This window comes from Gopherus evgoodei, chromosome 18 (assembly GCF_007399415.2).
Source record: "Gopherus evgoodei ecotype Sinaloan lineage chromosome 18, rGopEvg1_v1.p, whole genome shotgun sequence".
Classification (NCBI taxonomy): Eukaryota; Metazoa; Chordata; order Testudines; family Testudinidae; genus Gopherus; species Gopherus evgoodei.
In genome coordinates, this window is record NC_044339.1 from 4,521,704 (window position 1) to 4,536,038 (window position 14,335).

Genomic DNA, 14,335 nt, shown 5'->3' on the forward strand with positions numbered 1-14,335 from the left:
TGAATACTGCATACAGATGTGGTCTCCTCATCTCAAAAAAGAGATACTGGAACTAGAAAAGGTTCAGAGAAGGGCAACTAAAATGATTAGAAGGTTGGAACGGGTCCCATATGAGGAAATTAAAGAGGCTAGGACTCTTCAGCTTGGAAAGAAGGAAACTACGAGGGGATATGATAGAGTGGTGTGGAGAAAGTGGCTAAGGAAAAAGTTATTTACTTGTTCCCATAATATAAGAACTAAGGGCCACCAAATGAAATTAATAGGCAGCAGGTTTAAAACAAAAGGAAGTTCTTCTTCATGCAGCGCACAGTCAACCTGTGGAACTCCTTGCCTGAGGAGGTTGTGAAGGCTGGGACTATAACAGGGTTTAAAAGAGAACTGGATAAATTCATGGAGGTTAAGTCCATTAATGGCTATTAGCTAGGGTGGGTAAGGAATGGTGTCCCTAGCCTGTGTTTGTTAGAGAGTAGAGATGGATGGCAGGAGAGAGATCACTTGATGGTTACCTGTTAGGTTCATTCCCTCTGATGCACCTGGCATTTGTCACTGTCAGTAAACAGGATACTGGGCTGGATGGACCTTTGGTCTGACCCAGTACAGCCATTCTTATGAGTCTATTTAATAACGGGATCTCCAGTCTGAAAGAGGAAGGTCTGACATGATCCAGTGGCTGAAAGTAGAAGCCAAATACATTCAGACTAGAAATAAGGTGTACATTTTTAACTAACTGTTGGAACAATTTACCCAGGATTGTGGTGGATTCTCCATCAGTGACCATTTTTCAATCAAGAGTGAATGTTTTTCTTAAAGATTGTCTCTAGAAATCATTTTGGGGAAATCCTGTGTTTTACAGGAAATCAGACAATGGTCCCTTATGGCCTTGGAATCTATGAATGTATGACTCAGCCACTGCTGCCACTGTCAATTGGGCCCTGTCGGCGAGCCAGGCCCCCGCGCCCCCGGCGCTCGAGGCCCGTCGGCGATTCAGGCCCCCGCGTTCCCCCACCGAGTGGCCCAAATTCAATGGTCGCTTCTGAAACTCTTGTGAATTGTCCCTGCTGTTTGTCCCAGGCCTGTGCCGCAGGGGAGGGGTAGCGATGCTGACCTGCCGTGGGGTGTGAGCAGAGCTCGGGATTGTTCTTCGATGGGAAGTGGTGCAGATGTTGCCATGCTCATTGCACGCCAGCAGCCGTGCTCCCCTGCGTGAGGCTGTAGACACACCCCCGTCGCACTGCCTGTGAACGGAGCTGGATTCCCTCCCGCTCTGAACATTTCACCAAGTGACCTTGCTGCCCCTGGATCAGTTCTGCCTGGTCTCCAGGCACGGTGTCCTCAGCCCTGGGCCACGACTCTGGCAGGCATGACGGACCTGGCTAATTTCCTCTTGGACGTGTCCAGAAAGGAAGCTGCCAGCTTTTGCTGAGTGCTGGGTGCAGACTTGCAGCGGCTGTTGGCCTCGTGTGCCTGATCAGGAGGTGAAAGGCCAGGCCACGAGCTGTGGGGTTGCCTCAGCAACGGAGACTTAGTTTGGTACTTGAGTCCTTGCTGGGAGCTAAAGGCACCTAATAGCAATGGAAAGCTTAGCTCCCCCGGCGGCGACCTGCTGCCCCAGCGGAGATGAGAGAGGCTCATTCGGACGGATTTGCTTTCATTAACTAGATTAGTTCCTTTAATCTGTTAAAGTAAAAGCTAGTTGAACCTGCCTGAGAACCCTTAGAGCAGGTCTGCTCTGCTGGGACATGGGCTGAGGCAGCAGGGGAGCCAGCCAGTCACATAGGGAGAGCCCCACCCCGCCTCCCTCTACCTCCCGGCTGCTTCCAGCCGTCCCTGCACCTTCCTATCCCACACTCAACCTCCCTGTCCCCTCTGTCTCCTGAACCTGCCCCCAGCCTTCCCTGAGTAGCTTCTGAGCAGCTTTTCTAACCCTGGTTATTCCTCAGGAAGCATCATTATGATGCAGGAGAATAATCGGTAATGAAAAGGGGCCTCTGCTGCTCTCGGTGACACTGCTGACATCCCAGGCACCCCATCGACGTCAGCGGAATTGCTGTGGCTGCAGCTGAGAGCAGCCTGCCCTGCCATATCCAAGCCAGGCAGGTGTTCGCTTCTCAGGCTGCCCAGGGTGAGGCATCTGCCGCTGGAGTTTTGGTGGGCGAGGATTGTGCACAGCTTTGGGAATAACCCAGCACAAAGGCACCTCCTCCACACATGCACACACGCGCAAGGCCGGCTTCAGGCACCAGCCCAGCAAGCAGCTGATTGGGGCAGCCAACGGTGAGGGGCGACACGTGCGGGTCTTCGGCGACGGGTCCCTCATTCCCTCTCGGAGCGAAGGACTTGCCGCCGAATTGCCGCTGAAGCAGCGGCGGTTAGAGCTGCAGATTGCAATCGCGGCTTTTTTTTGCTGCTTGGGGCGGCAGAAACCCTGGAGCCGGCCCTGCACACACGTGTGCCCTTTAGATTTGCTAAAGGGAACAGGTATCATCAAGAGGGTTTGTCCTGCTAAAAATCATGGCCTGACTAGCCCCTTGGGAAACAAGCAATCCCCGCCCAGCCACATGTAGTGGGTGCAAGGGCCCTTCTGCTGGAACAAAAGTCCTGCCGCCTCCTGCCCCTGATTGGGGGCCTCTCCCACATTTCCAGGCTGATTTTTCCTGAAGAGCTGCTGCCCTTCCCAAGAGGCGACAGGGAGAGCTCTGCTTTCTGCTCTGTGAACGCCCTTTGAAAGGAGAGAGAGTCTATGCTCAAGGAGACCAGTGAGAGCAAACGCCCACAGAGACCTACAAGTCTGTGGTACGTGTTCCCACCCTGAGAGCAAGCAATCTGGTTGTGCCCCTCCCCTCCCATGACGTACGCCCCCTTTATGGCCAGATGGAAGGGGTGCACTGAAGATGGGGCCATGTAGGAGGAGAGGTTGGGTCTCTGCACTGTAGCAATCCCCCTGCATTCTGTTTATAGGTACCCATCATTGCTTCTCTGTGCATGTCAGGAAAATGGACTAATCTATGGGGTATTTTCTGCACATTTCGGTGACCCAGTCTGCAACCTAGCTGCACAATGGGTGGTGAAGGGGCCGTCCTGGCAGAGCCCAGCTGTTTGGGAAGCACTTCTCAAATACTAGGAGAGGGTCAGCCTGTCCTTCCCAGGCACTTCTCATCAGGTTGGCATGTCACTTGGCTTTCTAAGAGACTGATTCTTCTGAGTCCATGTGTGCAGCGTGGGTCTCTGTCTCCTCATGGAGTCCCTTAGTTCTGAACTCGACATGGGAGTAGCTCATTTGTTGCCCAAAGGGCCGCAGGGTGCCCCCAATGGGAACCCCAGAGAGGGAAGGTGGTTTTGTGGCTAAGGTGCTGGCCTGGCACTCAGAGATTCATGTGTTTTAACGCTTAGCTCTGCCACAAACTGCCTGTGTGACCCTGGGCAAGTCATGTAATCTCCCTGGGCATGGTCTTTAACTATCTTGTGTAGCATGAAGGATCTGGCTCTGGGTCACATCAGCATCCAAACAGAGAGGAGCAAATGAACAGAGTTAACGTAGCAAGAGTTGGGATCTCCTTGTGCGATACTCCTGTAGGCCTTGGCAAGAACTATTCCATTGACTTGTACTTCTGACTTTGCTTTTACATTACAGTCCAGCTGAAGCCTGGGGCACGTCAGGCAGCCTATGGAGCTCATGAGCACTGCCCATGCAGATCTGCATCTTATTCCTGAGCCCATCGGGAGCACAGGTCCCAGCATGATCGGAAAGGTCAGGCTGCATCGCATGCTGGAACCTCTGCCCTTCCCCTCTGCCTGCAAGATGAGGGCAGGTGCAATCAACACCATGTTATGTAACTTACGTGACAGGCTGAGTGGCCAATGCGCTCCACTGCTGGTGGAACATACAAAAGGATGTGCACCCAGGCATGGCAAACTAATGTATAGCATGCAGGCTATGCAACATCAGTAAACAGCCAGCCAGGGAGGTCACATATGTCAATGAAGGATGAGTTCTTTCTACACTGTCCTCTGCATCTAATCAGAAATATAATCATACTCTTCCTATTTCTAGCAGCTTTCATCTGAGGGCCTGCAAGGAAGATAAGGATCAGTAACCCTGTTTTTTTTAATGTGAGGTAAACTGAGGCACTGAGCAGGGTAGTAGTTTGTCTGAGGTTACCCAAGGAGTTAATGACAGAGCCCAGAACAGAACCCAGGAATCGTGGGTCCTGGCTCTGTCCTCTAACCCAGGGGTTCTCAAACTTCATTGCACTGCTACCCACTTCCAACAACAAAAATTACTACTCGACCCCAGTGCCCTGTGTTAATCTAGAGTCTAGAATCAGGGCTGGCATTAGGGGTGATAAGCGGGGCCCCAGGCCGCAAGGGGCCAAGCAAAGCTAAGTTGCTAAGGTGTCAGTTTCAGCCGCAGGCGGCGGAACTCAGGCTCCTGCTTCAGACCTGGGCTGCAGGGAGTCCAGCCCTGGCAACCTCATTAAAACAAACTTGCAACCCACTTTGGGGCCGCAACCCACAGTTTGAGAACTGCTGCTCTAACCACTACACAGGCTGCCTCCATTCCATAGTATGGTTCTTTTTATGTCTTGATGCATTAAAGCTTCTTGCCCAGGAAAAAGGGATCATGCAAATGATTTGCCCCATGGGATTTACAGGGGTTGTTTAAGCCAGCAGATTCCACCTCCTCCCCAGCTGTGCCATGCAACACAGTATGGCTCATGAATTCTCCCCTACGTGCAGAGTGCGACTGACAGATGTGGACATGCAATCACTGTCCCAGGAGAGAGCAATTAAAGCTACACTGGGCCCTTCTAAGACGCACATTAATGTCAGGAATTTCTAATCAATCAGCTCAGTGCCTCGTGGGGTCAAAAGTCTCTTTGAAACTCCAGTGGGGAACAGCTCCTAATGGGTTTTATGTTGATTGCTATAAATTGATTAGTGTTAAGAAAAGCAAGTTTTGTTTCCTTCTGAAAGCCCTAAATATGCTCTGGGGGCAGGACGAGCAGCGGAGTCAGATCTCTTCCAGTTTTCACTTAGCTTCTGCCCCTGGCCAACATGCACCATACACAAACAGAGCCCTCGCTCCAGAGCCTGCTCAGTCTTCTGCCCCGGCTGTTGGATGAGTTCCCTATGCCGGTCACTGCTTGCAGAAGGCCTTGCTGACCAGGGGCTGAAGAGGGATGTGCCGTGTTGTCTCTAGCTCTATAGGGCAGGGTTGTGCTCAGAAGGCCAGTGTTTTGGGGCATTTGGCTGGGAAGTGGTGTTTTGCACTGGAGTGGGACAGACGTGCACGGCAGGCTCACACTAGAAACCTCCGTTGTGATATGTCAGAATTCTGGTTGTGCTCAGACGAGCTGTGGTGCAAGTGCCAACTAACTGGCATACGTTCAAGGGCTATTTGCACTGGGGAGCTGTGCGCTGGGGGATGATCTGCTGAACATTCGGCCACTTTGCATGAATGTGGCTGGATTCCTTGTGGCTGGGGCCCTTCCTTCCTTGTGGGGGTAAGAGGAGAGCTGAGTGCTGTGCAGTGCGGGAAAGCCACTGCTAAGAGCCAAAGCATGGAGCAGGAGAGCTGCTGTGCGCACCTTGGTTGCAATGTGTTCAGACCCTGGGAGATTTCCCAGGATGTCTCGGTCTCGTATTGGGACAGACGCTCATGGCCTGTGGCACAGTGAGTAGCACGTCCCCCCATGAGGAGTGAGGAGATGTAAGGACGGGTCTATGCTAGAAGCGCTCCAGTGGCGCATCTGGTGAAGATGCTCTATGCCGACAGAGGAGAGCTCTCCTGTCGGCATAACAACGCTGAGAGACGCGGTAGCAGAAGCTCTCCCACCAACATAGCACTGTCCACACTGGCACATAAGTCGGTGTAACTTACATCGCTCAGGGGTATGGATTATTCACACCCTGAGTGATGTCGGTTGTACCAAAATAAGCTCAAGGGTAGACCAAGCCCAAGATACTGAGAAGAAAGATACTAATTAGTGTGAGTAATAGATCAGTACTTTGTGAGAGCTTTTTCAGATGGTGTTGGGGTATCTTGGGGGTCTGTCGCTGGGATGGGGTGTTGTGTGCTGGAGCTCTGCTGGATGGTGTTGGGTATACTGGGGGTCTGTGTCTGGGAGGGGGTGTTTTGACTGGAGCTCTTCTGGATGGTGTTGGGGTGTATCAGGGATCTGTGGCTTGGATGAAGTGGTGTGACTGGAGCTCTGTCGGATGGTGTTGGGGTGTATCAGGGATCTGCGGCTGGGATGGGGTGGTGTGACGAGCTCTGTCGGATGGTGTTGGGGTGTATCAAGGATCTGTGGCTGGGATGGGGTGTTGTGACTGGAGCTGTGTCGGATGGTGTTGGGGTGTATCAGGGATCTGCGGCTGGGATGGGGTGGTGTGTGCTGAAGCTCTGTCGGATGGTGTTGGGGTGTATCAGGGATCTGTGGCTGGGATGGGGTGGTGTGTGCTGAAGCTGTCAGATGATGCAGGCGTATATGGGGACCTGAGGCTGGAAGGGGCTGTTGTGCGCCACAGCTCCCAGTGTAGCCATGCAGTGGTGGTCAAGACTATGGGACTGTCCATGACGTTGCTGCGATTGACACGTTCTTTTGTTGGGTTTCATTGTGCCAGCTGGCTGACCCCCTTAGTGCAGCCATGCACAGCTGGGGGAGGTTCTGCTGTCCTTGTTCTGCAGGTCGTGTTACGGTGGCTCCTTGCTGTCACCTGGGACTGGGATCCGTATGTGTCCAAGTGGGGCAGGTGACTGAGTTGGGTGCCGGTTGTCATGTGAGTTCCTGCTAGGGCCTTGCTGCCCCTTTGCTGTGCTGCCTCTGCAGAGGGCAGGGCAGCGGCTCTGGCTGGGTGCCCACACTGATGCCAGTTGTTTCCAGCAGGCTGCAGGAATCAAACGTTTTGAGAAAAGGCTGCAGACTGTGCCTCTGCCGATGGGGCTGGGGACTGGGTGAGAGCAGCTTCTCCCTCCTGGCAGCTCTGGATCCCAGCCAGCTGCAGTCTGACGCACACTCCGTGGGCCTGCCAGGAGTTGCCTTTCTCTGATCCTGCTGCCCGCCCTGCCATGCCCATCCTAAACACCTCCTGGGGTCCAGTCTGGAGACGGGTGAGGCCAGGCCCCAAGGCAGGATGCTTGGTGGATACCATGCCATCACCACTGCGTCTCTACAAACACCAGATAGCTCTCTGCATCCCTGGGGGGTGGCTAGTGTGTCCCAGCCATTGATCTGCCAGCAGGCCTGGATCCAGACCCAGAGCGTAAATTCGGGGTGAGGCCACTCACCAGCCCGGGGTAATCCTCATGTGCACGGAAGTAACCGAGAGCAGGGTCTGCCTGCTGCCGGGCCCCACACTAATGCAGGAGACAAGAGGGACAGGCAGTAGCCAGGGGCTCGCTGGGCCGTCGTGGGGGATCCCCGCTGCAGGATCTCAGCCCACGCTCCTGAAAGAGGCGAGCGTAACATGGCTGTTTGCTCTGCCATGAGTGAACCCAGGAGAAAGGCTGTTCATATTTCTGTACTGAACAGGGAGCTGACATTAATGAACAGCTAATTAACATCACAGGGCTTGATGGTTCCAGTGTCAGTGTCCCTAATTAGTCTCGCACTAATCTCCTTTAATTAACTGTCCCTGTTGCGCTTTTAATTTAATTTTCAGCACTAGAGCAGAGATGGCAGCCCTTTGAGTGTTTCGGTCCCAGTATGGTGGTGCCACTCGGACTGGCAGCTGCCTGGCGCTGGGAGGGGATCGCCTGGGGAGGGATCCCGGGGAGGGGATGGCAGTGCCAGTGTGGGTACAGATGAGGGAGGAGCGGCTACACCACCAGGCTGGGTCCCCAGCACCATCCAAAAGACTTGGCCACATGACTTCAAGGTGGGGCTGAGTGAACAGGCGTCACACCTGACACCACAGCTAACTGACCCCAGGGGCAGGGCAGCCACAGAGATGGAGTGTGTGTAGGGTCCCGATATTTCGCTCCGCCGACAGCACTGGTTTGTTTTGGTTTTTTTCCCTGCCAGCAGACTCCCCCCCCCCGAAGTGTCCCATCTCATCTGGTCACCCTAAATGTGTGCCCAGGAGTAGGATAACAGCCAGTCATCCCTGATGCCCTGAGCACAGACTGGCACTCCCTGCCCTGACTCTCCCCACCCACCCCTGTGCCCCAGGCACACAGCCCAGCACTCCCTGTGGTACAGAGATTCCCCCAATGCTCTGGACACAGACCAGCACTGCTTGCCCTGACTCTCCCCACCCACCCCTGTGCCCCAGGCACACAGCCCAGCACTCCCTGTGGTACAGAGATTCCCCCAATGCTCTGGACACAGACCAGCACTGCCTGCCCCACAGACCAGCACTCCCTGCCCACGCTCAGGGGAACAGAAAGCTCCACCACACCTTGTCCCATAAATACACTCTTCTTAGCACTGGAGCCATCTCTGTGACTTGCCTTGCACTGGCCAGTCCCTGATGCCAGCTGTGCGCCTCCCTGCGTAGTCTTGCCCATAAGGACCCCTGTGCAGAAATTGGGGTATGCTGCAGGGAGCAGCCACGGGAGGGGTAGGTGAGCAGCCAGGTTAGGAGTTGGAATATCAGGGTTGGAAGGGACTTCAGGAGGTCATCTAGTTCATAAAGAGCAGAAGCTACTCTCTCCATCCTGCACGTGGAGTGGCCAGCATGGGGCTTGAACCCATGACCTTGGCATTATCAGCACCACGCTCTAACCAGCTGAGCTAGCTGGTTCTTCCTCCTTTTCATGGACATCAGGGCAGGTATAGGGGCTTGGTGTAATTCTGTGGCTGGCACAGACAGGGCCTTCTCTGGGAGCCTTTGCAGATATTCTGTGGCAGGGGTTCTCAAACTGAGGGTTAGGAGCCCTTGGGGTTGCAAGCTGTCAGCCTCCACCGCAAACCCCGCTTTGCCTCCAGCCTTCATAATGCTGTTAAGTATATAAAAAGTGTTTTTAATTTATAGGGGGGGTCGCACTCAGAGGCTTGCTGTGTGAAAGAGGTCACCAGTACAAAAGTTTGAGAACCCCTGGTCTATGGGAATGGCTTCCCTGGGGCCTTCCCTTTGTCCTGGGATTGGCTCAGGGAGTCCTGGCAGTGCCTCCCACCTGATTAACTGGGTGCCTTCTCCCAGGCTCCCATGCCTGCATTTCCCCTGTGCCCCACTCTCCGGGAGCTGCATGCACAGAACAGGTCGGGTGGCTGGGCTCCCACATCCCAGCCCCTGTTCCTCTTTTCCTTCCCATGCTTCCCTGCGTGACTTGTGGCACCAAACTAGTCAGGTGCAGAGTATATGGGCGTGAGAGGGGGAAGCTTAGTGCCCTGGGTGTGTGTGGGGGGGGTGGTTAGTGCCCTGGGTGTGTGTGTGGGGGGGTGGTTAGTGCCCTGGGTGTGTGCGGGGGGGTGGTTAGTGCCCTGGGTGTGTGCGGGGGGGGTGGTTAGTGCCCTGGGTGTGTGTGGGGGGGTGGTTAGTGCCCTGGGTGTGTGTGGGGGGGTGGTTAGTGCCCTGGGTGTGTGCGGGGGGGTGCGTGTGTGTAGTTGTTGTATAGCAGGGTGGTTAGTGTACTGGGACTCCCGTCTGGAAGTGTGCAAGATGCTTGCACACACTAGCGTGACCAGGGACAGCTGCTGGTGAGCCTGGTGCCTGCCTCAGTGGGCAGGGCTGGGGGTGGTACAGCCACGCTGGAGGAGCTGCCTGGGCTGGGCGCTGGCTCCTGCGAGTGGCAGCCCAACATGCTGCTGCTTTCGCCGCTGTGGTTCCCGGTAGAGCCCTGCGGCTCCGCCGAGATCCACATTATATCCGTGGATATCTGCATCCGCGGGTATAAATTCTGTATCCGCTCCACTTATAGACTGTGACCTCTTAACCTTCTTGTGGATAAAGTAAGTAGATTGAGCTGCTTTCATCTTTAATCATTCTTGCAGTTTTTTTCTGATTTTTCAGCATCCTTTTTGAAGGGTGAGCACCAGAACTGGACACATCATTCCAGTATGATTTTACTAATACATATCCACCTTCCTACAACATTCACCTGCTTAGACATCTCAGGATTGCTTCGCCTTCTTAGCTACAGCATCGGACAGGGAGCTGATGTTCAGTTAGCTAGCAGCCAGGACTGCTAGGTCCTTTTCAGAATGTTTTAATTAGAAAGTTATGCAGTACTGGGTAAAGTGTTTTACAGAAGCCTATGCATACTGTGTCAACACAATTACCTTTATCAACCAAATTTGTAATTACGCTTCCACCATTTATTTCTTTTTTGATTGTATCCCATATCAGCCTTTCCAGCAGGCTAGCTGGCCTAAAGTTACCCTTTTAAAATATGAAGCTGATACAGTATTAGCTTTTTCCAGGTCTCTGTAACTTTCCCAGTGTTCCACGATTTGTTGAAAATCAAATATCAGTGTCTCAGAGGGTTCTTCAACCAATTATTTTAAAACTCTTGGATGTAAGTTATCTGGTCCTGCTCATTAAAAAATATCTAACTTTAGCATTTGCTGTTGCTAGTTACTAATGGATTAGAAAGTATTTCGTGATCACTGTACATTGTGAATACATCATCTTGCTCCTTCCAAACACAGAACAAAAGTATTTATTGAACACTTCAGCCTCTTCTGCATTGTTGTGGATAATTTGACTCTGCTGGTATAGTAATGAATGTAGGATGTCATTTGTTCCTCATATATATTGAGAGAATTCTTTCCTATTGCCCTTTAAACCCATGTGTCATTGATTTTTCACTGATACCTTTAGCTTCCTTTATCAATTGTCTGAATTTCATAATGCTAATTTATAGTCATTGATGTCAGGTTCCCATTGGTGTCAGGCAGTTGATACATGCCTTTTTTTTTACTGCTGCTTTCATTTCCCTCTTTGACCAGGGTTGTTTTTTAACTGACAAATCCTGCTTTTGTATTATGTAACTGTGGGGCTTGGGGGCTCTAGAAACTCTTCTTAAGAACTTTCAATTGTCCTTTCCATTGTTTGGTTTACAGTTTTTCTTCCAATCAGTTTTGCTCGTAATTGTTTTCAACTTTGGAAAAGAGGCCCATTTCCTGCAGCAAGTCTATATATTAGAGCAGTGGTTCTCAACCTATTTACCATTGTGGGGCACATATGCAACTCTCTGTGTTATGTGAACTGCATCTACAGAATATATACTCCCTGATGGCCCTGAGGATGTCACATGGGCTGCAGCTGTGTACTGACTGGGCTGCAAGTGGCCCGTGGCCAGTTGAGAACCACTGTGAGAGAGGCTGGGACTGTATTCTGTGTGCAAATCACAAATGTCATTAGGTCGTGATAATCTGAACCTAGGTAACCACTTATTTTCCTTAAGTGATCAGTTCGTCTTTTCCTGTCACAGATGAGTGGAAAACCAATGGGCTGAGGCAGACAGGGCAGGCTTGGCATGCAATATCTCACCTGAACGTTTTCTCCACACTGACCCTTCCAAGCCCACTACGTCCCTTGCATGAGCCCAGAACACAAAGTGCCACATTCACTGCACCCCTGTAGGCCAGCAATGAGCTTCGTTCAGAATCTGAGGCAGGCCCTGCCACCCAGGGTCAGCTTCCAGGGCTGGCTGCCTAGGGCCTCCAGCAGTTGGCCCTAAGCTGGGCAGACACCGGTGGAGTGCCAGTGAGGTGACTGGGCAGGACGGGTTTGCAGGACGAGGTCCATACAGCGGCTGTGCTGGATCCATCCTAGCTGCGGTGCCGCTATGAGCTGGGGCAGAGAAACTGCGGGTCTGGGAGAAAGCGGCGTCAGCACCACTCGTGGAAATGAGGCTCCTAAGGTCCCCGAGCGAAGTGAGTGTCTGGGATTCGCCCCACACAGGCATTTAGGGAGGACGGATAGCTCAGTGGTTTGAGCACTGGCCTGCTAAACCCAGGGTTGTGAGTTCAACCCTTGAGGGGACCATTTGGGGATTGGTCCTGCGCTGAGCAGGGGGTTGGACTAGATGATCCCCTGAGGTCCCTTCCAACCCTGAGAGTCTATGATCTATTTCCTGCCGTGTGGGGGGGGTTACACTCAGTGAGGGCCATTCAACCATGTAGCCCCTTTCTGCTCACCCAGACACCCTTCACGCATGGCTGGTGGGGTCAGCCAGCTGTGAAACCGAATTCCCTTCCCCCAATCACGCACATGTGCAGACAGATGTACTGGCACACACACACACACATATATATAAACACACAGGTGCCCACTCATGCATACGCAAACACAGACACCTGTTGCTTAGCTGCAGTCCCTCTACCCCTGATCCCTGGGGATGCCAGCAGTAGTGGACAAGGTTGAACCAAGTGAAGGCAGAAGGCTTAAGGTCTGTGTCTCATTGCACAGAGCTCTGAGCACAGCTCAAGAACCTGGAGAACTCTTCTGCCCATCAGCAGTGTCGTCTGGGAGCCATGAGGGCCTGTCCCACCAATTACCTGCATCCCAGGAGAGCTGCAATTTGGAAGCTCAGGCTATCTCACTGAGCAGGAACTGATCTAGAGGGGTTTGGTGGGGGGAGCTATTGGCTCAAATGGACCTCAGACTGGACTTGAGGCTGAGAACTGACTGATGGGGTCTTCTGGGCAGCACAATGAGTCAGATGTATCGCTTGGGTGTGCATTTGCAAGCATCACCCTAACTTCCAGGGCTGAGTAGCTGCTGTGCGCGCTGTCAGTGAGCGAGTGGGATCACTCGCATGCAGAGAGGCGGGTGAGGATGTCGTATGTGCAGAATGGTGTGTCCTTTGCACAGCACTGGCTGAGGTCAGCCTCAGCCCCGTGGGATCTCTGCAGCTTTCACTGCCTTGTTTTCTTAACCCTGACCCTGGCATCTGTCAATGCTTTATGCTGCCTTCCAAGAATATCTCCTGTGCCCCACGTCCCTCTCTTTTTCCTTCTCTCTCTCTGTATATCTGTTCTTAACTTGTCCGTGTATCCTTCACCTTCCCCATGCTATGCTCACCTCTCCCGCTCAACCTCCCCACGCTAAATCACACGTATAGTGCATGCGCTGTTTGTGGAGAGGCAGAGCACCAAGGGAGAACAGAGGAGGTGCATACAGAGAGCTGTGGAACAGCAGGGATTGCAAAGACATGAATCATAGATATTCGTAAATGCACACAGACTGGACTATAGTTCAGCACTCAGGCACCCTGGTGCCACTCACACTGAAGCCATTGGGGACCCACTTATTTCGCTTGCCTAACAAGTTCCATTGTAAAATTATTCACTTTTTTAGTTTAGTTTATTAAAAAAGAAAACCAGCTCTAACACATCCATAGTTTGCAGCAAGAGTTTGAAATTTGGTAAGGGAAAAGCCCTCAGGTCAGGGAGGTGCCTTTTGATGGTCCTGGGTAAATCCATTCTTATTTGGGCAAGTTAAGATTAAGAATTGTTGAAAATTGCTGTTTCCTGTCTGTTTTTTGCTCAGTACAGCTTGTTTCTGAAAACCCTGAATGTTCTGTATGCATCGTACCGGCGTCTTGCCTCGTAGCACGTCTCTGGATGGGACATGGACAGAATTATTATTGCCTGTGTTGGTGCGGCTTTCCCCCATTGAAGCTTCCTTTGACTGGAGGGAGGTGCATTGATCTGGGATCTTAAGTTCAAGTCTTGTTTAATATGTTGACTGGTGTTAGCCCTTATTACTGACCAAGCCCTCTAACCCAGTGGTCTCCAAACTGTGGGGCGTGCCCCCCTAGATGGGTGCAGAGGAATGTTTGGGAGACGGGGGTGAATGGCGGGGCCCAGGCCAGCCCAGCATGGGGGGCAAGGAGGGAGCACCACTCAATTCTGCTCCAGACACAGCTCCACTCCATCTCTAGCTCCGCCCTCAGCCACAGCTCCGCTCCGCCCCCTGCTCTGCCTCCAGCCACAATTCCACTCTGCCCCCACCCAGCTCTGCTCTCTCCCCCCTCCGTCTGCTCCTCCCCCAGCTCTGTGATCAGTCCAGGCTCCTCTGCTGAGCCAGCTGTGCAGGAATGGAGGGGGACACAGGCAGATTCCATTACTGGTAAAGGGGAGGGGAGGCGACAGGAAAAGTTTGGGCACCACAGCTCTAATCTCACTGAGAGATTATACAAACCTAGACTAGAACCCAGCTTTCCAGTATGGCTGAGCCAAATCTCTATCATCTAGCTCCAGCCCCTCCGAAAGAATCTGCTACATCTATGGGCTTGTCTACATGGGGACATTCAGGGAAGTTTGGGTGAATCAACAAAAGGTGTGAAGTCAATGCATTAACTTCCCCTACCCATCTCCTGTGGATACTTATCCATTAGTTTGGGTGCCTTGGTGATTGGGCACCCATTTTTAGGGAGCCAGAT

The 14,335-nt window shown here is 52.6% G+C and overlaps 1 protein-coding gene and 1 non-coding gene across 5 annotated transcripts in view; one reads left to right on the plus strand and one right to left on the minus strand.

The window, feature by feature from the left end:
* Nucleotides 1–14,335, plus strand: part of EPHB2 (EPH receptor B2) — a 252,580-nt gene that overhangs the window by 129,221 nt on the left and 109,024 nt on the right. The window lies entirely within an intron of this gene.
* Nucleotides 8,672–8,745, minus strand: TRNAI-GAU. The gene has a single exon. It is a non-coding gene; the product is annotated as a tRNA-Ile (tRNA).